Here is a 26936-nt window from a genome sequence, read left to right as displayed (position 1 = left end):
TATTCTAAACAACGTCCACCACTCAATTAGAAAGGGCATTTTGTTTAGTTGTTTGTAACAATGTGATCAACCGGAGGAGGTAGTTGAGGCAGTTTAAGAAACATTTAGAAAGGTACATGGATAGGACAGGTTTAGAGAGATATGGGCCAAACGCAGACGGTGGCAACTATTGTAGATGGGGCATGTTTGTCAGCGTGTGCAAGTTGGGCTGAAGGGTCTGTTTCCACGTTGTATAACTCGATGACTAAGACTCTATGTTAATAGTTACATGTTTGAGACGTAGATAGGGTAGACAGTCAGAACCTTTTTTCTCACAATGTAAATTTCAAACACTAGAGGGCAGAGCTTTAAGGTGAAAGGGGCAAAGTTTAAAGGACGTATAGGGCAAGTATTTTTTACACTGAGGGTGGTGAGTGCCTGGAATGCGCTGCTAGGGATGGAGGTTGATACAATGGTGGCATTTGAGAGACTTTTGGACAGGCTGATGGATATGCAAGGAATGGAGAGATATGGATTATATGCAAGCAGATAAGAGTTGGTCTTGGTATCGTGTTTGGCACGAGAATTGTGGGCCGAATGGCCTGTTTGCAGAGAGTTCTGTACAAATGAAGTCGTCTCATCTCCAGTTTTTTATTCCTTTATTTTGTGGCAAGGCTCCAGTCGTTTGAGAGATATTCACTCAGTGATACATCATGAGCAGTCAGAAATAATATTCCATTCAAAGATGACTGGCAGCAATGGAAAGATATTGTGATAAAGTTCTATGAAATGTCAGCCTGCATTATTACTGGAATTAAAAGCATTTTATGTAATTAAAACTCTGTTATGCCTCATTATAGATACTATTCTTGATAGAGGGTTGATACACAGACGGCCTTTGGGTCTTATTCTAACCACAAGAATTAGGCTGACATTTTTCCCAGTTGACTTTGGGACGAGTCTGCCAGAGTTTGATGAATCTGCCATGATCTCATATATGAAGCTCTGTTTTGTTAGGATAAGATATCTTCAACCAATGTTATATGTCAAAGCTCACACGGGTCAGTGCTTGTAAGCTGCCTGCTCAATGACTCAAATTAATGAACTTTGTAAAAATTTAGTTTAGTTTATTATGATGTGTTCAGTTCAGATCAGTTTAGTTTATTGTCACGTACACCGAGGTGCCGTGAAAAGCTTTTGGTGCGTGCAAATGGTCAGCGGAAAAACAATACATGTTTACAATCGAGCCATTTACAGTGTATACATCGAAGTATGGACAGATCTGAGAGGAGTTTAAGAAGTTCATAGTTAAAGTAAGAATTACTGCTGTTGGGAGTAGAGGTTTAAGAGTGTGGAGCAATTGTAATATGTGATTGTGGATCTGCTTCTGCGGCTAGCATGCAAATAGTCGCCCGTGTTGGGAACCATCTTGGAAGCAGCTGACACCGAGAAAAGCCTCCTCATGTCTTCCTCATGTCTACTCTCTAGTTAAGATACAGGTTCATTTGAAATTCAATGAGTAGTGAAGCAGGCATTAGGGACAAGTGGTGTACCCTTAGCTTTTTTCATGTTCTTATGTTAACATCAAACTTGTACCATCGTTATTTTTGTCCCAGATACATCTGTCTATTGAAGTGTTCCTTGTCCCTTAAGTCAAGGGAAGTTGGGAGCGTGGTTAAGAATAAGGAATGTTTTATACCATGAAGTTTGTGATCACAGAATATTCCCTTCAGTTTTAGCAATGAATTGACGTGTAAAAACATAGAAACATAGAAAGTAGGTGCGAGAGTAGACCACCAGGTCCGTCGAGCCCGCACCGCCATTCGCTCATGGCTGAACACTAAACAGACACACTTACCCACAAACAGTAGACACAAGACACAGAACACAAGACACTACCCTCCCCTTCATACCGCTATCACCCCTCTCCACCCCAAGAACCGCGTGATCTCCTGGGGGAGGCAAAAAAACGGATAAAAACCCAGGTCCAATTCGGGGAAAAAAATCCGGGAAATTCCTCTCCGACCCCAATCCAGGCGATCGACACTTGTCCAGGAGATCACTCAGGTCTTACTATACTAACCATACCTAGGTCCATATCCCTGCCCTCTCCCCGTAGCCCCTTATCCCCTCGGCAGCTAAAAAACCATCTATTCTAGACTTAAATATATTTAACGTTTCTGCTTCCACTGCTCCCTGGGGCAGTGAATTCCATAAATTAACCACCCTCTTGGTGAAGAAGTTCTTCCTCATCTCAGTTTTAAAAGAGCCCCCCCTTATTCTGCAACTATGTCCCCTAGTTCTAGTTTCCCCGATCATTGGGAACATCCTCGGTGCATCCACCCGATCAAGGCCCCTCACGATCTTATATGTTTCAATGAGATCGCCTCTCATTCTCCTAAACTCCAAAGAGTAGAGCTCCAGCTTACTTAACCTTTCCTCATATGTCAATCCCCTCATTGCAGGAATTAATCTTGTGTACGCAGGTTGTTTTTGCATTGGATAGGATACAAAGCTCTTAACAGCTACAACTCCCCAAACTGCATCAATCTTAGAGAAAGTAATGTGGTCGGTGCATCTGGTTTATATAGGGGACGTTTCTAACACGTTTGCATGATGATGATCATGAGGGGCATGGATACAGTGAACACTCACGGGGTTTTTCCCCAGGGTGGAGGATTCTAAAACTCGATGGCATAGGCTTAAGGTGAGAGGGGAAAGAGACTTATGATGAACCTCAGGGGCAATTTTGTCATTCAGATGGGTAGCCTATATCTGGAATGAGCTGTCGGAGGAAGCTATAGAAGCAGATACATTTGCCACTTTTAAAAGATATTTTGACAGATATATGGATGAGGTTTAGAGGACAATGGGCCAAATGCAGGCAAGTGGCATCAGGCCAGCCAACTTGGTCAACATCGGCAAGGTGGGCTGAAGGGCCTGTTTCCAAGCCATACAGCTCTATGGCTCTGACAACAATTAAAGTTGATGCCTTTCTTTCGAACAAGCAACATATTTGGAAAAGTCTGTCCCTTTTTTTTTACAGGAATTGTGGCTTTGCATCAAATATGACTGTGGTTGTTTGTTCTAGAAAGGAATGGGTCTAATTTTTGTCCAAAGTCAATATAGCTGCAGTCAAATGTAGAAACCTGCAATCTTCAACCAGATTTACTTTGGACAAGGTTTGCTTGGTTATAGTAAAATGCATCTGTATTTGAATCAAATAAATCATAAACATGGCACACTGATTATGGGCAGAACGTAAAAAATAATACTGCCTTTATGTAATTAGTTCTACACTCTTGTACATAGGTATGATTGTACCTATGTAGAGTAAGATTTTTACTGTGCAAGAAAATAATTTCACTGTACTTAGGTACATCTGAAGAAAGATTTCAACTTATTACATCAGCTAATCCTCTTCTCCAGAGATGCTGCCTGACCCACTGAGTTACTCCAGCATTTTGTGTCTATCTTCACGTGAGAATAAAGTTGCACAGTGCAGATGTGACGTGAGAATTTTTCACTTCAGTTATAGGGTTACAGTCACAGAGGCATACAGCATGGAAGCAGGACCCTCTGCCCAACTCATTCATGCCGACCAAGATTCCCCATCAACACATCCCATTTGCCTGCGTTTGGCCCATATCCCTCGAAACCTTTCCTATCCAGATAACTGTCTAATGCTACTGTAGTACATATCTCAACTACATCCTCCGGCAGCTCACCACCCTATACCCACCACCCTCGGTGTGAAAAGGCTGCCCCTCAAGTTCCTACTAAATCTTTCCTCTCTCACATTCAACCTATGTCTTCTGGTTCCTGATTCTCCAATCCTGCTTACTCGCTCAACTAGTGACTCGAGCATTGTTCAGAGAATCCACTGGATGTGCTCAAACCGCACTGTGCTAGTTTGCAAATTAACATTTAGTTTATCAACTTGGATTAGTGTAAAAAATAACAATTAGTACATTGATTGTAACAGAGAAAGAACCTTGGTGGCATGATCCAGCCTGGACTGTGAATGACTCCAGTTTCATTGGCTGTTAACTGTCCATTTAATTGTCCTTGGTAATGGACAGCAAACATTGTTCTTGTAGCAACGTCCATGGTAGGGTTACTCGTTCATGGATGATTTGCATTCTGTGGATTCTGGGGGGAGTTGGTGGGAATGTGAGAAGAATAGGAAAATAGGATTACTGTGGGATTGATGGAAACGGGTTATTGTTGATGGGTGGGGACTCTGGGATCCAAGGGTTAGTTTCCGTCGTCTGACTATTTCTCTGTAACTCTTATCACTGTCATAAAGCAATAAAACATATCATCCTTTATTTGTTCTAAGTATCCTTCAAACGTTTGTTAATTGATTGAACTGCTCCTGGTGATGTATGGTATGATAGACACAAAATGCTGGAGTAACTCAGCGGGACAGGCAGCATCTCTGGAGCGAAGGAATGGGTGATGTTTTGGGTCGAGACCCTACCCTTCTTCAAGTAGGGTCTTGACGCGAAATGTCACCCATTCCTTTTCTCCAGAGATGCTGCCTGTCCCGCTGAGTTGCTCCAGCTTTTTGTGTCTATTTTCGGTTCAAACCAGCATCTGCAGTTCCTTCACACTGTGGAAGGTATGATGGTGCCTTTGAGTTACCATTACCCCAAGCTAAGTGGGTCTTCATTGGAAGTTGGCATGAGGTTGAGAGGCTGAATGGCCTCTTCTCGGTCTCGTGTTTCACTTTTGATTCATTGTCTATTTAAATTCTGGGCTATTTCCCGATCCCTCTACCAATCGGCTCCTGCAAACATCAAAATTATGAACGAGCACATATGTACCACTTGGTTACAAATCATTCTGCAAAAGTATCAGCACAGAGTCGAGAGTCAAGGGAGAGTCAAACGTCAAGGGGCAAGAGTCAAAGAGTCAAACAGAACAATGAACCTCTTACTTGCTGCAGCATTACAGGTTTATTAATGCAATAATGTCCAGATAAATATGCAATAATCAATTATACAATACATTAATAATTATTAATACTAGGTAACCAGACCATAATAATGCAGAACTGGAGTCTGTAGTACAAACATAACAGCAGCTGATGTAGAAGGAACTGCAGATGCTGGTTTAAACCGATGATAGACAAAAAGCCGGGGTAACTGAGCGGGTCAGGCAGCATCTCTGGAGAAATCTCTGTAGTGGTTCGTGTTGTGCGGTGTTCAAGAGCCTTACGGATGCTGGGAAGAAGTGTTTTTGAACCTTGAAAGGTTTGGTGGGAAATGAGCCAAATGCGCGCAAATGGGTCCAGCACAGAAGGTGCAAATTGGTCGGCATGGATGATTTGGGCTGAATGGTCTGTTTCCGTGTGGTGTGAATCTATGACTCTATGACTAACCTGGAGGAATCGAAGGCCTATTAGCACGTTATCGCCCTGACAAGATTTACATAATTCACCGTCGTTAAAAAACGGACTGTTCTGTCACCAACTTTATTTATTTTTTGCTTCCAAATATACAGCAACTTAAATTAATGGCCCTCCAACTTAATTACAAAATGAACCATAACTAATGACACAACTAAATAGACTCTATGAATTGGTCAACTGATACAGAGGATACAATGTCCTCTCTGAACGAAGGGAGTGTGGGTTTGCAAGCAAGTTGAAGTGAAACAGAAGTCTATATTTACTGCAATTATCGGCAGTCCTCACTATTCCCTGCAGTGACCTCTCCTCCACCACAGAACAAACAGCTCAATCTTTTACTTGTAAGCAGTGAATTGTAATCATGCAGCACAACAGGAAGCGGTTACGTAGGCTAATAGGTGCTGGAGTTTGTGTGAAAGGCCTCTCTGGATTTATAATTAGCTGAGGAGAGATGCAGAACTGAAACTGTGTGTGACTACTTCCTCGTTGAGGTGCCCTTACAAGGCAATGACAGTTGTTACCAAAGATCTATAAGGTCTTTGGTTGTTACATGCTGTTGTTTGTTTGATTGCAATATCTCCAAAAAACCACAAAGAAGCCAGGGAAATGTGGTATGGATCGACAATTGGTGGGGACGAGCAAATGTGGCAGTGTATTTTTCCCCTGGGGATGGAGAATGGGGTGGACTGGGGGAGGGATGATCCGTCTGAGCAACAGGGAACAGTACAACACAGGGACCAAACAGGCCCACAATGACCATGCCGAACGTGATGCCAAGACCAACTCTTATCTGCCTGCACACAATCCGTATCCCTCCATTCCCTGCATATCCAAAATTCTCTTAAATGTCGCTATCATATCTGCCTCCACCATCACCCCCAGGCAGCACGTTCTAGGCACCCAACACCCTCTGTGTAAAAAAACTTTCCCCGCCCATCACCTTTAAACATTGCCCCTCTCACCTTAAAGCTTTGCTCCCCAGTCTTTGATATTTCCACCCTGGGTAAAAAGGTTCTGATTGTCTACCCTATCTATGCCTCTCATAATTTTACATATTTCTATCAGGTCACCCCTCAACCTACAGTGTTCCATATCCTTCAATTCCCTGCATATCCATGTGCCTATCATAAAGTCTCTTCAATGCCACTAGCTGCCTCCACCAGTACCCCTGGCCGTGCATTCCAGGCGCCCAACACCTTCTGTGGAAGAAAATCGTGCACGCACATCTCTTTTAAACTTTGCCCCTGTCACCACAGTGAGTTAGGAAGTTGATAATAAGTGACGGGAGTTCCTCGAAGCGCTGGGCAGTTTGGAGCAAGAAAGGTTAACTGGCCTCTCCAGTGATGATGACATCTTGAACATGAGGATGCCACTGTTTACGTAAGTGAATGGGTTTTTGTCTGAGGATTGAGGAGCAAAGCCAAGCATGGGAAAGAAAGCTTCACATTGACTGAAAGAACACATGGGAAGTCGGGAAAGAGGGAAGGAATGTGAAGTCAACATCATCTGTGACTTATCAAACGCTCAACGTTTTACATGAAGCTACTGGTTACTGCCCACTTTATGTTGCTCATGAGCCATTCCAATCTCACACTGCCATCACAATGTTGTACTATGTCTTCCTGAGTCCTCCCAGTACTGGGGACAGAAGGGTTAATGTGTCTATACTAAAGCACATTTTTCTAAAGATAAAAAGACAGGCCTTTTGGCCCACTGAGTCCACACTGACCATCGATCACCCATTCACATTAGATCTACATTATTCCACTTTCTCATCCGCTCCCTATGTATCGGGGACAATTCTTTTTCTACTGAGGGCCAATTAACCTAAAAAACCCGCATGTCTTCGAGATGTGGTAGGAATCCGGAGCACCCGGTGAAAACCCATGTGGTCACAGGGAGAACATGCAAACTCCACACAGACAGCACCCAAGGACACTATCCAACTTGGGGCATTGAACCTTTAACAGTCTGAAGAAGGGTCCCGACCTGAAACGTCACAGTATCCATGTTCTCCACAGATGCTGCTTGGCTTGCTGAGTTACTGCAGCACTTTGTGTCCGATTGTGCTTGGATGTTGGGTGCAGTGGGTATCTATATTTGGTAGTTCCACAGCCCTGTGTCGATGCCACGCAATACATGTCCAAAATAAATCAAGTTTGCTTTTGTTCTTTAGAAAGTTCCACCCTTCAGACAGTGGAGAGGTTCCCAGTTTTTACAATGGATGGGATCGCCCTCCCTGTGTAGGAATAGAACCTGCAGATGCTGGTTTAAATCGAAGGTAGACACAAAACGCTGGAGTCATTCAGCAGGGGCAGGCAGCATCTCTGAAGAGATGGAAGGATCTTCCCCCCCCCCCCCCCTGTTTGACTCATGGTGGAGTCTTGGAGTGTGCCAGGATCATTCATGCAATAGATTACTGCTCTGTTTTCCAACTTGGAAAGGAGTTTAACAGACAGATTAGCTGCAGGATGTAATGTTCAAGGCAACCACTGGATATCGGTTGCAGCAAAAATTGTAGACTGATGGTTTGTAATGAGCCAAGTCAATTGTTTAAATATTTATGGCAGATTATCTTGTCAACTTTCTGCTGTCATATAAAATTTCCACTGCAGTTGCAGTTCACTTCAAACAAGAAGCAGTGGGGAAAATATTTAGTCAACGTTTGTGTAGTATGCACCCACACATGGTCACTGTGAGATCTTTGTGATGCCTATGAGATTTTTGCACCCTTCCAATCCCATTATCTCGAGCATTCTTAATTTTAACCTCTCCAAGTTCACTTACCCAACCATCAATTGCCAGGAGCTAATTCTCTGGAAAGTGTGCAGAGACATTATACGGGGATGTTGCCTGGACTCCAGTGTCTGAACTTTAGGGAGAGGTTGTGCAGGTTATCCCTTGGAGTGCAGGAGGATGAGGGGTGGTTCTACAAAGGTGTATAAAATCACGCGGGGAATAGAGAGGGTGAATGCCCAGAATCATTCTCCCAGGGTAGGGGAACCAAAAACCAGAGGGCATAGGTTTAAGGCGAGGGGGGGGGGGGAAGATTTAATAGGAACCTGAGGCAGCCTTTTCACTGTTCAGGCTGTTAGAGGAGGTTGTGAGGCAAGGACTATAAGAAGATTTAAAAGACATTTGCACAGGGACATGGATCGGAAAGGTTTAGGAGGGTATGGGCTAAACGCGGGCATGTGGGACTAGCTTACATGGGGTATCTTGGTTGGTGTGGGCAAGTTGGGCCAAGGGGTTTGTTTCCATGCTGTATGACGGGTAAGGGGCACAAGGTCCCGACAGTTTCTGTTCATCTACACTGCCATGGTTTTTAATAGAAAGACATACTGACACATAGCACTGGGAGTAGCCAACAGATCATACTTCATCTGTGTCCTGAGAAGAAGTTTTGAGTTGGTGAACTTTTGTCAGGTTAGCAATATAAACTCTAATCTGCTCTCTGCAGATGCTGCCAATTGTGTGGAGTGCTTCTGGTTTTAATTTAAGTTTCCAGAGTCTGTATTATTTTGCACTTTGTTCCAGTATCTCCTCGTGGCTGAGTGTCAAATTCTGTTTGATAACACTCCGGTGCAGTGTCTTGGCATATTTTATTTTACATGTCGTATAAATGTAGGTTGTGGCTGTAAACGTCTATTGGTCTGGCTCTTCACCGGTGTTGCTCTTCAGTAACCCACTCGTCACTGGGACCAAAGACATGGAGTTTGTACGTTCTCCCTGTGACCACGCAAGTCATGAGTGGCATAGATAGGGTAATAATAATAATGGATGGGATTTTATATAGCGCCTTTCTAATACTCAAGGCGCTTAAAGGGTAGACAGTAAGAACCTTTTCCCCCAAAGGCTACAAGGCATAGCTTTAAAGTGAGAGGGACAAAGATTGAAGAAGATGTGTGGAATAGTGCGGTGGGTGCCTGGAATGTGTTGCCAGGAGTGGTGATGGAGGCAGATACAATAGTGGTATTTGAGCAGCTTTTAGACAGGCACATGGATATGCAGGGAATGGGGGGATATGGACCACACGTATGCAGTGGAGATTAGTTGGCATCATGTTTAGCACAGACATTGTGGGCCGAAGGGCCTGTTCACTTGCTGTATTATTCTACGTGTAGGAAGGAAAATATAAATTTTACACGTGGTTGTAAGCGAGTCTGGGTTAAACATAGTCGGAGAGCAGTAGGAATGACAGAGGGGGAACATCTGTCTATCTTATGTTCTACAGTAAGCCGTTCATTGCACTCCCTATGCCTCCTCACCTTAGCTAAAATCCATGCTCGTTGGTCAACTTCCACGCCTGTCAATATTCTGGTTTGAGTAACATGCTGGAAATCTCCCTCCCACCCTCCAAAGCAGCCATGCAGTACTACATACCCTCAGGAAACTTCACAAGCCGTTATGTGTCCATGTTATTCTAGAGGGCTGAGCATTGAGCGAAACTCACTCCCGGTACACTGTCGGTCTGAACACAGACCAACTCTTATACAACTATGCACCAGAAGTCTCTCTAGACCAAAAGAAAATTATATTGGCTTTAAACAAAATTACGAGAAAATTTATTAGCAAAAAAACTTACATTTATTTTGACTTTTTAATGGACCAAAACTTTTGCAGACATTTCACAAGATGAGATCAAACAAAATTTGATACCAAGTCTCATGAAGAGATAAAAGGGGCAAGTGGCAGGATTTAAAGACCATTTAATAAGCAGGTTGTAAAGGATGTTTCTTAGCTCGTGGTCTGGCAGCTAAAAGAACAGCCGATGCAATAACGAAGGAAAAAGGACACAGTGTGCTGGAGTAACACAGCGAGTCAGGCACCATCTGACGGGGTGCACAATGGTGCAGCCGTAGAGTTGCTGCCTCACAGCGTCAGAAACCCAGTTTCAATCCTGACTAATGGGGCTGTCCCACTGTACGAGTTAATTCAAGAGTTCTCCCGAGATTCCTCTGATTTGAACTCTGAGAATTACGGTAATAGCTGCTCGTAGGTACTCGGGGCTCTCGTGGACATTTTTCAACATGTTGAAAAATCTTCACGAGTCTTCCCAAGCTTACCCGTTTCCCGAGTACCTGCCGTTAGCGTTACGAGCCGCTAAAAGACGTCCCGAGCACCGACGTACCCGCTACGTACATTCTACGTGATTCCACGAGTTTCATTTTTTTTCAAACTCGGGAGAGCTCTTGGGTGAACTCGTTCAGTGGGACAGGCCCATAAGTGTGCTGTCTGCACGGTTTGTACGTTCTACCTGTCACCGCGTGGGTTTTCTCCGGTTTTCTCCCACACTCATGTCATACAGGTTTGTAGGTTAATTGGCTTCTGTAAATTTGTAAATTGTCCCTAGTCTGTAGGATAGTGCTAGTGTAACTACAGTTAGTAGTTTTCCTTCCTACACGTACAGCTAGTGTACAGTTGATCGCTGGTCGGTGTGGACTCGGTGGGCTGAAGGGTCTGTTTCCACGCTGTATCTCTAAAGTCTGAAAGTCTAAAGTATCTCTGGAGAACATGGAGGTGAGGTTTTGGGCTGGGATCCTTCTGCAGACTGAATTTTCAAATAAATACATTTAGGAATAATCAGGAGGCTGAATTTTGGAAGAGTGCAGATATTGTGGATCGTTGTGAGGCTGGACAGTATTGTAGAGATAGAAAAGGTGCAATTTGAAAACAAGGAAGAGAATTTTAATATCTCATCATTGCGTAACTGGGACCCATAGATGAATGGTGGACAGGACTGGATGCAGGTTAGGAATCTGACCGAATTTTAGATATGATCAAATTCTGTGCTTTTTTTCCGTGATGGTGTGCACCGATACTACATACCGGTTTGTCTAAAAATGAAGAAAAACGATTTGCAAACCATTAGCATATTTAATATCACAAGGTTAGGACTTTGTTCCTTGTGGACCGGCATTTTTTGTCTACAAGAAGGCATTGGTCAAATTTAAGTTTGTGGCAAGTTTGCGAGTTGCCAGACTGGGACTGTAAATTCTTAGTTAGTCCATTCCAGAGATAACCAAGGTGCAAATAAGGTTTTAGCAGCAGATACTGGAAGATCAAGAAGGAACTGCAGATGCTGGTTGGCAAACAACCCAACCATATGAACTTTGAATTCACCAATTTTGGGTCATCTCTAACTCTCCCACAATCTCCCCTTTTCTTCCCCATATGCCCCCTTTCTCCCCTTCCCCCTCCACTCCCAAGTGCCCCATGTAGACTCCCACCTATTTCTTAACACCCCCCAACCCCTTCCTGTTACTTTTCTCCCCCTTGATTCACAATTCGCAACTCTTCAAACCTGTCTCACACCTTCTGCTTTTATCTCTGGCCTTTGTTCCAACTATCTGCCTATCAAAAACTCCCCTTACCTGTGTCCACCTATTACCTGCCACACTTTGTCCTGCCTCTCTTCTCTTCCAGCTTACTTCTCCCCCCCCCCCTCCACTATCAGTCTGAAGAAGGGTCTCGACCCGATAAGTCACCTATCCATGTTCTCCAGAGATGCTGCCTGACCCACTTAGTTAGTTGTGTAAGAAAGAACTGCAGATGCCAGTTTAAACCAAAGATAGACAAAAACAGCAGGAGTAACTCAGCGGGACAGACAGCATCTCTGGAGAGAAGGAATGGGTGACGTTTCGAGTCGAGATTTTTTCGGGTCTGAAGAAGGATCTCAACCCGAAACGTCACCCATTCCTTCTCTCCAGAGATGCTGCCTGATCCCGCTGAGTTACTCCAGCATTTTGTGTCTATCTTCCCCTTAGTTAGTTACTCCGGCACTTTGTGTCCTTTTGGGAGCAGGAGTGGAGGAGGTTGTCTTTGTGATGGTGCAGATATGTGGTCCCAGGTTGCTACAATAGTTCTATTTCCGGTGGATGTCAGCGAGAGAGATATAGAGTAGCTCAGAGATACAGCACGGAAACAGGCCCTTCGGCCCAACGAGCCCACGCCAACCATCGATGCTATCTAAGTAAAGTAAACCCAGATTTTCCATTAGAGGACAACTCAACCTTTGTAGACTACTGTCAAAAATGGGCAATTGGTCTAAACTAAGTCTGTACACAAGCTGTAAGATCCTTGAATCAGCACAGCCCATTGATGCCCATGTCACTGCTTGCCACTGAGCTTTCTTGGAGAAGCAAAGAAGAATTCAACTGAAAATCAATGCAAGTGAGAGAACAAAACCATTGCCTGTCCTCTTCTGAACATGTTCAAAATCCTGGATTAAATTACCATAACTGGAGACTGCGCTGCAATGCCTTTACTATTGTTTATTTGGTGAAAGACTCATATTTAAAATATACCGACATCAATCATATTTATCTTTGTGCAAACATACCCATCATATGTTACACATCAGTTCCTCTTGTTTACAAACCAGGAGTGATCATAATTACAGGAAGAAACATTCCACAGATTCATATCGAGTGGTTTACCAGTTGTGATATCCCAGCTGAGCTTCATGGATCAAAGAGAGGGCACCTAATTAAATGTACATGTTAGTTTTGAGTACTAATTTTCCCTTTTTGGAACACAGACTGCTTTTTCATCTTGTAACTTCAACAAGATGGCTCCGTATCTAATTATAACATGCACTGAAAGACGATGAGTATTTCACATTCACAATCTTCTTGATGTTGCTCCTGATGAGTTAGAAGATGTGCTACGGATAGTGCAGAATTACTGGAACGCAGACAATGCAAGCAGAAGTCTAAGTGTCATCAGGAGTTCGACTTTCACCTCCGATTCAGATGTTGGTGTATCTAAACTCCACACCAAATTCTTTAGCAAGGAAATACGAGCTTACATTCCAATGGAGAGCCAGAGAACCGGGCTCGATCCTGACTATGGGTGCTCTCTGTGTGGAGTATGTACGTTCTCCCCATGACCGCGTGGGTTTTCTCCGAGATCTTCGGTTTCCTCCTACACTCCAAAGACGTACAGGTAGTGTATGTAGGTTAATTGGCTTGGTGTATGTGTAAATTGTCCCGTGTGTGTGTGTAGGATGGTGTTAATGTGCGGGGATCGCTGGGCCAAAGGGCTTGTTTTCACGCTGTATCTCTAAACTAAACTAAACATAAATAGGGTAGACAGTCAAAACCTTTTTCCCAGGGTGGAAATGTCCACCACTAGAGGACATTGTTTCAATGTGAGAGGGAGAAAGTTTAATGGAGAAGTTCGGAACAAGTTTTTACACAGAGAATGGTAGAGTCCTGGAATGCACTGCCAGGGTTGGTAGTGATGACAGATACGACAGTGGTGTTCAAGAGGCTTTTAGATAGGCACATGGACGTGCAGGGAATAGAGAGATATGGATCACGTGCAGGCAGATGGGATCAGTTTAACTTGGCATCATGTTCGGCATAAACATTGTGGGCCGAAGGGCCTATTCCTGTGATGTACTGTTCCATGTTCTGTGGAGTGTTGAGTGTGTGCTAATCTGTCCAAGATGCTGTCTTTTTGATAAGACTTAAACCAAAATCTGATCATCTTCGGGTAGATGTGATAAAAGATAGGGACACTATATTTCGTGATTGGACCGATATTTTATCACCATGGTAGATTATGGAGTTGTTACCAGATTGGTGTCCAGGGGAGTTTAATGCCGGTGAATTAGTGGCTGAGTTTCCTAAATTGGAACAGTTTCTACATTTCAAGTTCAGATCAGTTCAGTTTAGTTTATTGTCACGTGCAACGAGGTACAGTGAAAAGCTTTTGTTGCGTGCCAACCAATCAGCAGGAAGACAATACATGATTACAATCGAGCCATTTACAGTGTATAGATACATAATAAGGAAATAACATTTAGTGCAAGGTAGAGCCAGCCAATTCCGAACAAGGATAGCCCGAGGGTCACCAATGAGATAGATAGTAGTTCACAGCTACTCTCTGGTTGTTGTAGGATGATTTCTGTTTCAGCAATTTTAGGATGACGTGGTGATGAATTCAGGAATATGGGAGAGTAAATGTTGAATTATCGGTTAGTGGTTTCCTGTGAAGTTTGGGTGTGGACAACTTCCCCAAACTAGTTATTTTTTTGAAAAGACACAAAGTGCTGAAGTAACTCAGTGAGTCAGGCAGCATCTCTGGAGAACATGGATAGGAGACATTTTGGGTCGGGACCCTTCTTCAGACTGATTGTGAGGAGTTGGGGGGAGAAAAGCTGGAAGAAAGAGAGGCAGGACAACATGTGCAAGTAATAGGTGAACACAGGCAAGGGGGGTTCGATAGGCAGATGGTTGGACAAAGTCCAGAGGTGAAAAGACAGAGGGCATGAAACAAAAGAAGAGGGGCGAATTGTGAAGCTAGAGGAAGGAATGTGGGGGGGGGAGGGGGGAGGAGTCATTTATCGTAAGTCGCCATCTGCAGTTCTTTGTCTGCCCCAAAGTATTGTTGCCACTTATTTATTGACTGTGGAAACTGGATCATAAGAGTCTTCATGAGCTTATCGCAACCAAGAGAATACTGAAAGCAAGCATGTTTGGGTGTGAGCTTGCAAAGAGTTAGGTGTTGGTCGATTGAGTGGGCAAGAAGGTAGCAGATGGAGTTTAATGTGAAGTATGGAGTTATTTACTTTGGTAGGAAGAATTAAAAAATGGAATATGTTTGTATGTTAAATAACTGGTTAACATTTGTACTCAGACGATATGGATGACTTGACAATTGAAACACAGAGTACAGGAAGGAGTTATAGTCATATTCAGCGAGGAAACAATCCCTTCGGCCCAACTTGCCCACATTGACCAACATGCCCCATCTTCACTAGTCCCGCCTGCCTGTTTTTGGCCCATATCCCTTTAAACCTATTCTCTGCATGAATCTGTCTAAATGTTTCGTAAACAATGTGATAGTGCCTGCCTCAACTACCTCCTCTGGCAGCTCGTTCCATACACCTACCACCCTGTGTGTACCCCTCAGGTTCCCATGTAATCTTTCATGTCCCCGCCCTCCCCGCCCCCCCCCCCCCCCCCCCCCCCCCCCGCCACATCTTACACCATGTCCACTGATTCTCGATTCCCCTACTCGGGGCCAAAGACTCCGTGCATTTACTCAATCTATTCCCATGATTTTGTGCATGAGTTGAGCAGGCGAATAGCATGTTGGCCTTAGATAGACACAAAATGCTGGAGTAAATCAGCAGGACGGGCAGCATCTCTGGAGAGAAGGAATGGGTGATGTTTCGGGTCGAGACCCTTCTTCAGACTGAGTGTCAGGGGAGAGGGAAACTGGTGATATGGAAGGGTGCAAAGAGAATGTAAGGTGTGGTAAGGACAGATCAAAGCAAACGATAAGCAAGGAAATGTAGAATGATTCATTGTTGACTGAAAGGAAGATGACAACGAGGCATGCAAACAGGAACATTAATCAGGAGGACAGTGAAACCAGTCAGATAACTAGGGTGGAGGAGGGACGGAGAGGGAAAGCAAGGAAAGCAACATGTTGACCATTATTGCAAGGAGTATAAGTGAAGGGATCATTGTATGGGATGTGATTAATCACCACATCTGCGTTAAAATGTTCATTTATTGTCTCCTTATCTCAAGGAGGACATGCTTGCAATAGAAGCAGTGCAATGAAGGTTAACCTGGTTGGTTGCTGAGTTGTCTGATGAGAAAAGTCAAGTTATAAAAGGCCTAAATTCTCTTCAGATGATCTCATTGAATTGTACATAGATCTTGAAGGGGCACAGCACAAGTCTAGCAATAATGGGCACAACTTCAGGATAACGGGTCACACATTGCAGGATTGAAGTCTTCTTCTTCCGTATCCATCTTCCATGTTGACATCACTGTCATCGTCCATCCTGAAAAGGACGCAGGATTCTGGTGACAATCAGTGGGAGCCATCACTGGTCACAATAGATGATGGTGGTAGCAGAATTAGCTCAGGATACTTCCAGTTTCCAGCCCCGCGATGTGGACACTTCTGTAACGGGGCCAGGATTGAAGTGAAGTGGTATTTCTTCATTTTACACCAAAGAGGCCATATCAGTCACTGGATATATTGAAGGCCAGAAATGACTGATTTTTGGAATCATCTTCTGCAAGCAACAAGGAGTGGACAGGAAAGTAGAGTTGAGTTGGAAGATCAGCCATGAAGTGCCAATGTCAGCATGGGGTACCATGTAGCCTGTCCCTGCTCCAACATCTGCCAGCATGGCGGCGCTGGAAGCTGAAGGCTGCTGTGAACGGACGGCAAACTCACTTCCCACACCCTTGGAAACCGCTCCAGAGTTCCGTGATCGGCTCGGTAACGGGGACAAGGGTGACCCCGGCGCACGGAAGTGGGGGAGCGGCCGCTGGATGGGACGATGGCACGTTTGCGATGGTTGCGGTTGGTGGTGTTGGTGGAGGTGGCCGCGGGAGGTCCTACAGCAGCCCGATCACGTGCAGGCGGGGGAGATTAGTTTAACTTGGCATCATGTTCGGCACAGACATTGTGGGCCGAAGGGCCTGTTCGACGTTCAATGATCTTTCCTTTCCTTTCCTGGCCAAAGCAGAATGAATTTTAGTTACAACGAGTCAAGATAAACATTTGAGCTTATCCAAACAAAACATATATGTTAAATTCTTGGAAACATGCCTGATGATCAATTTTTCCATTGATGTAAAAAGACCAACTCGCGAACGCACTCCATAATAAGAATCAACGGGAATGAGTCTGAGAATTCCATATTTGGATAAAGTCTATGTTTGCACCAGCCTCTTTGATCTCCTGTATGCCTTATTACTGAGCTGGTTCTGTGGTTAAGAAATGTTGCCTTTAACTGGAGAAAGAGCATGCAGAATGCTAAATATATAACTGTCCGGGAAAAATAAATATGCCCCTTCCCTTTTATGACAGTAGAAACGTACATTTATGGCAAAAGAAAGGGTCGGCGGCAGATGTATGATACTTCAAGTGGTGCTTGACATTGTGTTTACAAAGTCCCACATACCTTTGTAGTCGGCGTATACTGAAGGAAGATCTGAGCGGCCAGATCCTCCGCAACATACTTGTCAGACAAGCTTGTTTGAAGGACCCGGTATGGCAGCAGGGATGCAATTTCATCTCATTTTTTAGGCCTGGGAAATGTAATATTGTAGGGGAGGAGCGACGTGAGTGAAAACAGAGCCCTAATGTTCTGGTTCCTACTGGTCTCGTTATACAGATGTCGACTATGTACACTCAACCATTTACAGAGAACACAGAACAGTGCAGCACGGGAACAAGCTATTCGGCCCACAATGTCCGTGCCAAACTAGATGCCAAGTTAAACCAATCTCCTCTGCCTGCACATGATCCCTGTCCCTCCATTCCCTGCATTTCCGTGTGCCTGTCGAAAAGTCTCTCAAACATCACTATCCCCAACCAATGAAGGCAAGCATACCATATGGTTTCTTTAGCAGCATTTTCTTAATACCACTATCGTATCTGCCTCCATCACCACCACTGGCAGCGTGTTCCATACACTCTCCACCCTCTGTTTAAAACAAAACTTTCCTGCTCTCACCTTAAAACTATGCCCTCTAGTATTTGATATTTTCACCCTTGGGGGAAAAAGGTTCTGAGTGTCTATGCTATCTATGCCATTCATCATTTTATATACTTGTATCAGGTCTCCCCACAACTGTTGGCGTTCCAGAGAAAACAATTCCAGTTTATCCTACTTCTCATAGTCAATACCCTTTAGTCCGGGTCGATTTCTGGTAAAAATGTGGATTCAAGGAACTGTAGATGCAAGTTATTACGCAAAATGACACAAAGTGCCGGAGTAACTCAATGGGTAGGCAGCATTCCTGGAGAATGTGGATAGATAATGTTTCGGGTCGGGACCCCTCATCAGACCAGCTTTCTGCAGACTGCATTTCGTTGTCTCTATACTGTACACTGCACAATGACAATAAAGTTGAATCTGAATCTGAATGAACAAGGACAGAGTTCCCCACTCCTTACCTATCACCCCAACCGCCTCCGTCACCCGCACGTTATTCTCCGACATTATCGCCACCATTAAAAACAAGATATAGCAACAAAATGTAGCCTAGAATTCACTTCAGTTATTGGCAGCATGTTATAAAGCACATCAGAATTTTAGTCAATTAAAAACGGTAAAACACTATAACTATGACAGGCTTTCAGTTAACAAACAAAGGCTTCCAATTGTTAGATTTTCACACGTGTAAATGCAGAAACACAATTAGGCCATTCGGCCCATTGGGTCTGCTCCACTATTGAATCATGGCTGAAGCCATGTCCAAGACAGGAATGATCCCATGACCATCTTCAAGAAAGCACAGTGGTGCAGCTGGTAGAACTGCTCCTTCACAGTACCAGCGACCCAGGTTTGATCCTGACCTTGGGTGCTGCCTGTGTCTGGAGTTTGCACGTTCTCCCTGTGACCATGTGGGTATCCACCAGGAGCTCCAGTTCTCCCACATCCTAAAGACGTGCGGGTTTGTAGGTTAATTGGTCCTCTGTAAATTGCCCCTGGTGTGTAGGGAGTTGATGTGAATGTGGGATAATATAGAACTGTGAACTAGTTAATATAACATAGAACCAGGAACTGCAGCTGCTGGAATCTTGAGCAAAGCACAAAATGCTGGAATAACTCAGTGGGTGAGGCAGCATCTATGGAGGGAATGGACAGGTGACGTTTTGGGTCGGGACCCTTCTTCAGACTGATGGAGTAGGGGGAGAGAAAGCTGGAAAAGAGGGATGGGGGTGGGACAAAGCCTGGCAAGTGATAGGTGGATACGGATGAGGGGGGCGGGGGGTGAATGTTCTGACACAGGATAACCAGGTTATTACTGAAGTTAACAGCTTAAGTCAATTGCCAGTGATGGTCTTTGCACCAGAAAATATGTTTAGCATCAAATCTTGTTTCTTAAAAAGATTACCTGAAATAAATTACTAATCGGGGTGGCGCATTGGTAGAGTTGCTGCCTTACAGCGCCAGAGACCCGGGTTCGATCCAGACTACAGGTGCTGTCTGTGTGGAGTTTGTAACTTTTCCCCGTGACCAGGTGGGTTTTTTCCGACATCTTCGGTTTCCTCCCACACTCCAAAGACGTTCAGCTTTGTAAGTTAGTTGGTTTGGTATAAATGTAAAAATTGGCTCTAGTTTGTGTAGGATGGTGTTAATGTGCAGGGATTGCTGGTCGGTGCAGACTCAGTGGGTCGAAGGCCGTGTTTCTGCGATGTATCTCGAAACTAAACTAAAAAATTAAGTTAAGCTTGGATCAAAGTCAACTCAAAGCTAAGTGGCCTGATTTTATTCAGTTTGTTCATCAAGTACTGGGATTAGGACATTACTAATTCAGCTATAATATTTAAAGAAGATTGCTGGTTCATCGTAGCAGGAAATACAACACCCACCGGTTTAAAAAAAGCAATGGGTGTACAGTTTGAAAGAAATGTTCTAGTGTAGATGGGGATGTAACAAAGATCAATAGCCAACTTTCCTTGGGAGTTTGCAGAATACTTAAAGTTTAATAAAAGCCCGAGGCTTTACTTAGAAGCTGCAACTTCATTAATTTTAAGTCTTTTTCCCCCAGCTATAGTTTCTCATCTTTGTTATAAACTTTAGGGTAGAGGAGGAAGTAACTCCTGATTAACCATGTTTAACATTCAGCAGTTGATACAATATTTTTATTCATGAGGCTGACTCCCTTGATTTTTAAAAACATGTTTTTACACCAAACATATTTTCTATTGCACTTTTTATCCTTGCTGGCAGTTGTTTGAGTTGTTATCTTTAAGAATTAATTGATCATCTTCCCTTAAAACATCCCTCGCCCAAATAATGATGACAACTTTTATTCGCATTGAAATGCTTGGGTGGAGACAAACAAGAACGGGGCCACTTTGAGAACAAGCGTTTGGCTGATGGAGCCATTCCACAGTACAGACTGTCGTGTATGTGGACCATAAAATGGCCACTGATGCGAGAAGGCACGGAGTACTGGAGTAGCTCAGTGGGTTTGACAGGCTTTTTCCTGCCCTTCCTCTCTCCCAGCTCTCTGCCCCCCACTAAACACCCCTCTCCCCATAATCAGTCTGAAGAAGGGTCTTGGCGGCACAGTGGTAGAGTTGTTGCCTTACAGCGCCAGAGACAAGTCAAGTCAAGAGAGTTTAGGGCCTGTCCCACTTGGGCGTCATTTGAGCGTAATTTACGCTACATCATTTACGCGTCACGTGCCTGGGTGAAATGGTCAGTTTGCTGGAGAGATTTGCTTGTTGAAGTTTCTAGATCCACCTTTATGGTCTTCCCTCCTGATCTGTTAACTCCTGGGTGCTAAGAATAATACTCTACCCCGCAACGCAACCCGTGATTCAAAAGAGTCGAGATGTTTAACTCTCATATGTATTGAAAACAGAACAATGAAATTCGTACTTGCAGCAGCGTAGTAAACACAGTGCGCATAATGTAATAAACAAAAAAGTTTGATAAATGAAACAACATCAATATTTGTGCAAAACGCCTGAAGTCCTCAGTACGTAGTTTGTAGTTTAGTTAGTGTTTGTGGTGTTCAAGAGCCTGATGGTTGTCGGGGGAAAAAAGCTATTCTTGAACCTGGAGGTCATGGTTCAAGCCTCCTGTACCTTCTACCCGATGGTAGGAGTGAAATGAGAGTGTGGCCAGGGTGGTGTGGGTCTCTGACGATGCTGACTGCCTATTTGAGGCAGCGACTCCTGTAGATCCCTTCGATGGTGGGGCTGTCAGTGACCATGATGGACTATGAGTTACAAACAATGCAAGCATAATGAAAGGAATTTTATACACATGACCCATTAATATACGTTGAGTTTCAGTTTTGAAGCATTATATTGCGGAGAGATGCATAAAGCAAAACTCCAAATGGTCTGTCGACGTGTGGTGTGGTGGTATTCATAGTTATCACATTTAACGATAATGTGTATGCAGTTCAAATAAGCAGCCGTATCATTCACACCAGGCACTGGTCTGTTGCATCAATCATTTGAGAGCAGTCTAAAGGAAGATTCGACTGCCTGGAACCAGACTGAACTCTCTCTCACTCGTCCATCTATTGAAGCGAAGATCAAGTTATAGAGTTATAGTCATAGTGATACAGAGTGGAAACAGGCCCTTCAGCCCAACTTGCCCACACAGGCCAACATGTCCCAGCTACATTAGTCCCACCTGCCTGCGCTTGGTCCATATCCCTCCAAACCTGTCCTATCCATGTACAGTACCTGTCTAACAGTTTTTTAAACGTTGGGATAGTCCCAGCCTCAACTCCCTCCTCTGGCAGCTTGTTCCATACACACACCACCCTTTGTGTGAAAAGGCTACCCCTCAGATTCCTATTAAATCTTTTCCGCTTCACCTTGAACCTATGTCCTCTGGTCCTCGATTCCCCTACTCTGGGCAAGAGACTCTGTGCATCTCTTGTTAAATAATAATGTCCACCGTAAAAAAAGCACCAAAAGGCAAAATCCTTCTGCCTTCTTTTTGCGACTGGAGTCAAATCCCTGGTATTTTCGACGCATCTGACTTTTCCCCCAGAGGGCTTTTACCAAGTTGAAACACATAGTAAAATTATAATGATCAATAAATGATGAACTTGAAGGTGTGATTTGCGAAGTTCGCCTTAATTTTATTTTACAAAAAGCAGACTACTTGGCCACCATGTCTATCTAATGTTTTCATTCCAGAGTCGTCATCTTTCCCATATTTGGTGATGTTGATGAAGCCAGACCTATCATGACACACACTTGCAGACACACACAGACATTTTGCAATACAAAGGCATCCAGGTACTGAGTACGGTTCTTTTAAAAAACAAATATTATGTGAAGATGGTATCATTAATTGTTCCCAAAACCTTTCCAAAGCAGCGATTGCCATTTCAACAACACTAGGGCGGGCGGCACAGTGGCACAGGGGGTAGAGCCGCTGCCTCACAGCGCCAAAGACCCAGGTTCGATCCTGACCTCGGGTGCTGTCTGTGTGTGGAGTTTGCATGTTCTCCCCGTGACCGCGTGGGTTTCCTCTGGGTGCTCCGGGTTTTCTCTCACATGCCAAATACGTGCGGGTTTGTAGGTGTTGTAATTGGCCCTCTGTAACCTGCCCCCAGTGTGTAGGGAGTGGATGAGAAAGTGAGATAACAGAACTAGTGGGAACGGGTCATCCATGGTCAGCGTGGACTCAATGGGCCGAATGGCCTGTCTCCATGCTGAATCATTCAATCAATCAATCAAACTATCCATTGATATACACAGGATCTTAAGCTATGTGAGGTTATGTTTTTGCACCAATCATCTGATATTGCTGTCTGAGGTAATGTAAGTAACTCAAAAACAAGAAAATGAAATGTTGATGCTTGTACAAAATAGGATTGAGAGGTTTAAACCATGTGGATGGAACTATATTAGTTCAACATAGCAAGCGGTCCAAGCTGTGGTGAAGGGGGCAGATGTTGGTTGGTGTTGTATGCTTAAGAACACACAAAAATGCTCTAGTTGCCCATTAATTTCAAAGACTGTTTTTACAGAATTAGTCTGTCAGTGTAAATCAATTTAGTTGGGGTGATTTCAGGTAATGAAAATTGAGCAGGGAGCTGGAGTAACTCAACAGGTCAGGCAGCATCTGTGGAGGACACGGATAGGCGGCGTTTCAAATTGGGACCCCCCTCAACATGAAGGAGGGCCCTGACTCGGAATGTCACCTGACCATGTTCTCAAGAGATGCTGCCTGACCCATTAAGTTACGCCAGCACTTTCAGTCTTGTGTAAACCATCATCTGCAGCTCCTTGTGTCTATGAAATTAGGCAGAGGTGTCACAGAAGATTAGAAAGTTAACAAGATTCTTCTGCTTCCAATATAACAGACAATTGCAATTAATTCACTGATCCATGTTAATTGGAGTCCCATGATAAGTTCATGTGATAGGAGCAGAATTAGGCCATTCAATCATGGCTGATCTATCTCTCCCTCCTAACCCTATTCTCCTGCCTTCTCCCCATAACCGCTGACACACGTACTAATCAAGTGATGTGGCTGAACCCTTCTTCTTCTTCTTGCGTATGGCGTGCACAGCCTAAAGTTGTAGGACAACTTGTTCTATTTTATCTTATTTGATTGTGCACGCCGGGTTAATTGCATTCGTTGAAACAGGGCGGACCACGTGAAGGTTGCAATCTCCCACCCCAGGCTGGACCCCATAATTAGTAAGAGCAGCAAACTCCAGTTGCAGCCTCAGCATCCCTTGTGAGACTAATTAGGTTTGTAATATAGGATGAGTGCTCCATAGAGTCATATAGCACAGAAACAGGCCCATCAGCCAAACTCATCCATGCTGACCAAGATGCCCCATCTCAGCTGGTCCCATTTGCCTATGTGTCTGGATCTGGATGTAATACGCTGCAAAGCTCTAGATAGAGCTTCACTCAGCACTATGATGGTGGTGGGCATGCTAGTCGAGAGGGAGATGCTTTTGGGGGCAGTGCATCTTTGTATGTGTTGATGTTTTGGAGATCTCTGATGCTGGCTGGTAGGGTATTCCAATCCCTTGCTGTCTTGAAGAAAAACAAGTTAGAAAGTGCTAATGAAGTGCTGTGCGGAATGAAATAATTTCCAGGTTGGCAGCTTCTGGTTGACATGCCGATGGGTGCTTGGGTTAACTAGATGTGCTCCTCCATCTTTAAATCAATAATGGTATTCTTGATCTTGTGGAATGTTGTCAGTCTGACGAACTTGCGATGAGTAGTAGGTAGGTGGATGAAGTATAAGTTTAAGCTCCTTTATCATGTTGGAGACTGAGCTCTGCCACTTGTGTCACCTATATATCCCTTTAAACATTTCCTATCCATTCACTATTTCCTACTCAATCACATCTCAAATCATTAATGCCCCTGTCCCACTTAGGAAACCTGAACGGAAACCTTTGGAGACTTTGTGCCCCACCCAAGGTTTCCATGCGGTTCCCGGAGGTTCCCGGAGGTTTTTGTCAGTCTCCCTACCTGCTTCCACTACCTGCAACCTCCGGGAACCACACGGAAACCTTGGGTGGGGCGCAAAGTCTCCAGAGGTTTCCGTTCAGGTTTCGCCCACAGAAATGTCGCCCACAGCTGCCTCTGATGATGAACGGGGCAGGCAAAAGTGAAGGAATGTATATGTGTAGACACAGGCTATATCTTGACCAGCAGTTTACGGGCATTTGAATGTACGACCCATCACTGGATGATCCCACTTAAAGCTTGTCATCCTGGCTGAAAGTATGAAAAGGGCAACATTTAATGCTGCTGGTTTAGGTTTATTATTGTCCCGTGCACTGAGGTACAATGAAAAGCTTTGCCTTGCATGCTATCCAATAAGATCAGATAATACTGTACAAAATGCAGTCATGTCAAACTCAAGTACTATAGGTAGCACAAGATACAAGATATAAAGTGAAGAATACAGTTAGATACATACATAGGTACATAGACAATAGGTGCAGGAGTAGGCCATTTGGCCCTTTGAGCCAGCATATGATCAATGTGATCATAGCAGATCATCCACAATCTGTACCCCGTTCCTACCTTCTCCCCATATCCCTTGATTCCGCTAGCTCTAAGAGCTCTATCTAAATCTATTTTGAATGCATCCAGTGAATCGGCCTCCACTGCCTTCTGAGGCAGAGATTTCCACATTCACAACTCTCTGTGTAAAAATGTTTTTCCTCATTTCAGTACTAAATGGCCTACCCCTCATTCTTAAACATCAGGAACATGTTTTCTGCATCTAGCGTGTCCAATCCTTTAATAATTTTATATGTTTCTATAAGATTCCCTCTCATCCTTCTAAATTCCAGTGAATACAAGCCCAGTCGCTCCATTCTATCATCATATGACAGTCCCGCCATCCCGGGCATTAACCTCGTGAACCTACGCTGCAATCCCTCAATAGCAAGAATGTCCGTCCTCAAATTAGTCATAGAATCATACTGCATGGAAACAGGCCCTTCGGCCTATCTTCCCCTGCGACCAATAATACCCATCTACACTCGTCCCACCTGCCTGAATTTGGTCCATATCCCTCTAAACCTTTCCTGTCCATGTACCTTTTCAAATGTATTTTAAATGTTGTTATAGTATTTGCCTCAACTACCTCCTCCGGCAGCTCGTTCCATGTGCCCACAACCCTCTGTGTGCAAACAATGTAGAGGTGAATCAGACAGAACGCTACCTTATGGAAGGTCCGTTCAGAAGTCTGACAACAGAGGGGAAAAAGCTGCCTCATGCTGGCTCATTTGTCCTAAATCAAACTATTATGTGCTGCCAGAGTCTGCATTAAAATGTACTTTAATGAATGGGGAAAATGGATTTAAACCTTGTGTGTGGCCTCTGGAAATTGTGTGGAATGCATTACTTTTTCCCATGCACACAAATGGTAGATGTTACAAATTCTTGCTCCACAGGGCACACATCAGGAATCTGCAGCAAGAATTTCTCCTCGTCAATGCCCGAGTTCACCATCTCTGCTTCCATTACGGGAGGCCCTGAAAACACGAACGTCCTGATTTTAGAAAAATTGCTACTCGCGTTATAATCTGTGACGTTTTTGCGACGGCTTCGAGCCTAACATGGATATTCATCCCATTCCATTTTCAATTCTGTTTTCAAGGTGTTTGACCTCAATAACTCCATGGCTGCTAGCAATTACCGTCTAGACCACCAGACACTCTGAGATATCAAAAGATGGATAAAATTCCACTTCATAGGAAGCAACAGACCTTGGAAAATTTGATCTGAATTCTCTCCCAGTGTGTTCTGCTTGTCAGTTGGGCTCTTTAAGTGGAATAACAAGTCAGTATGATGTGACCTCTGGTGTATAATGTATGACTAACTATGATTAATAAAACGTATGGACTAGGGAAAGGACAGAAAATGGGCTGCACGGTGGCGCAGCAGTAGAATTGCTGCCTCATAGTGCCAGAGGCCCTGGGTTCGATTCTGACTACGGGTGGTGTCTGTACGGAGTTTGTACGTTCTCCTTGTGACCATCTTGTGATGTTTTCCCTGGGTGCTCCGTTTTCTTCCCACGCTCCAAAGACATACAGGTTTGTAGGTTAATTGGCTTGGTATAATTGTAAATTGTCCCTGGTGTGTGTAGGATAGTGTTAGTGTGGGGGGGGGGATCGCTGGTCGGTGTGGACTCAGCAGGCCGAAGGGCCTGTCTCCGCACTGTATCTCTAAACTAAACTAAACTAAACTAAAACTCTTCTGAAGGACTTTTTAACCTGTGTAGATACTAAATAGTCAATGTTTACAGCAATGCCTGTTCAAGGCATTACACTTCCTGGAAGATGTTTTTCCTATTGACACAGTGAATATGAGGAGAGGTTGAACAAACTTGGATTGTTTTCTCTGGAATGCCGGGTAGAAGTATATAAAGTTTTTGAGAAGGCATAGATACGGTAGACAGTCACAACCTTTTTCTCTGAGTAGAAATGTCAAAGACAAGAGGTCATAGCTTTGTGACGGAATAAACAGCAGGTGCTGGTTTACACCGAAGATAGACACAATGCTTTAAGTCTAGCTTTACGGTGAG

General features: G+C 44.0%; 1 protein-coding gene across 6 annotated transcripts in view; it reads left to right on the top strand.

The window, feature by feature from the left end:
* The window catches only part of cald1 (caldesmon 1), a 186699-nt gene that overhangs the window by 28961 nt on the left and 130802 nt on the right, over nt 1–26936 (top strand). For 2 of the 6 annotated variants that reach the window (XM_033039561.1, XM_033039560.1), the window contains exon 2: nt 26723–26727. The exons of the other annotated variants lie outside the window; for them this stretch is intronic. The gene's annotated coding sequence lies outside the window, so the exon portion shown is untranslated. The remainder of the gene's footprint in view (nt 1–26722; nt 26728–26936) is intronic. 6 annotated transcript variants of the gene reach the window in all.

This window comes from Amblyraja radiata, chromosome 21, assembly GCF_010909765.2.
Source record: "Amblyraja radiata isolate CabotCenter1 chromosome 21, sAmbRad1.1.pri, whole genome shotgun sequence".
In the NCBI taxonomy this organism is placed as follows: domain Eukaryota; kingdom Metazoa; phylum Chordata; class Chondrichthyes; order Rajiformes; family Rajidae; genus Amblyraja; species Amblyraja radiata.
This window is presented reverse-complemented; position numbering and strand designations above follow the sequence as displayed.